The 1,285-nt window shown below is 45.6% G+C and overlaps 1 protein-coding gene across 1 annotated transcript in view; it reads right to left on the reverse strand.

Annotated features, from left to right (window-relative positions):
• The window catches only part of LOC106870343 (structure-specific endonuclease subunit slx1), a 77,835-nt gene that overhangs the window by 60,732 nt on the left and 15,818 nt on the right, over positions 1-1,285 (reverse strand). The window lies entirely within an intron of this gene.

The raw sequence follows: 1,285 nt of genomic DNA on the forward strand, positions 1-1,285 counted from the left end.
TTTTAAAACAGGTATAACATTGTTCTTCTGGAACCTTCTATCATTTATCTTGGACTGGGGCTATTCTGGAGCACTGCCTTGTTGAATTTAACCCTTTAGCATTTAAACCCACCATATCTGGCCAAAATAACCTACTTGTATTATCTTCAGACTTGCCAGATCCAGCCTCTCTCACCTACCCTACACTGTCATTCTAAAAATAGACAATCACATCACTGAAATCTCAAAGCTATGAGATAATACAGGATTATTCAAGACAATATGAATAAATAAGGATTGCATGGGATGAAGTGGTGAGAAAGGATCTACAGACATTGGGACTCACAGAGGGGAGAACAGGGGACCATGACACCTGACAGTTTGCTGTGCTTGGAAATACACGTCAAGTAAAAGTGAGGTTGTCCTTGCATACAGGCATGTCTCCTGCGTCCCTCTTCAGCTGAGCCATTCCTTATCATGTGGACTCGTGGGTGCTGGTGCCACATAAACAGCACCCATGCCAGTGCTGCATAAAAGCACCCGGTACACTCTGTAAAGTGGTTAGTGTTAGGAAGGGCTTCCAGCTGTTGAAACCATGTCAAAACAGACTGGAGCCTGGTGCAGCTCGCTAGCTCCTGTCAAACTGTCCAACCCATGCCAGCATGGAAAAAGGATGTTAAATAATGATGATGATACACACATACATACACATATGCAACAGGCTTCTTTCAGTTTCTACCAAATCCACTCAGGGGGCTTTGGTTGGCCAAGGGCTATAGTAGAAGACACATGCCCGAGGTGCCATGCAGTGAGACTGAACTTGGAACCTTGTGGTTGGGAAATAAGCTTCTTACCACACATCCAAGCCTTTCCAGATTACTGATCATTCCAAAGCAGAGGTGGCCACCTTAATTAACACACTTTAAGCGAATTTTAAATTTACTTCAATAATTAAATGAAATAAAGGGACACTTGTGCCCGTGGCATGTGTAAGGACTTTCGAGTGAGGTCATTGCCAGTGCCCCTGGACTGGCTCTTGTGCAGGTGGCACGTAAAATACACCATTTTGAGCGTGGCTGTTGCTAGTACCGCCTGACTGGCCTTCATGCGGGTGGCACGTAAAAGCACCCACTACACTCTCTGTGTGCTTGGCGTTAGGAAGGGCATCCAGCTGTAGAAACTCTGCCAAATCAGACTGGAGCCTGGTGTAGCCATCTGGTTTCACCAGTCCTCAGTCAAACCGTCCAACCTATGCTAGCATGGAAAGCGGACGTTAAACGACGATGATGATGATGATGATGAAAGG

The sequence above is a fragment of the Octopus bimaculoides genome, chromosome 30 (genome assembly GCF_001194135.2).
Source record: "Octopus bimaculoides isolate UCB-OBI-ISO-001 chromosome 30, ASM119413v2, whole genome shotgun sequence".
NCBI lineage: Eukaryota > Metazoa > Mollusca > Cephalopoda > Octopoda > Octopodidae > Octopus > Octopus bimaculoides.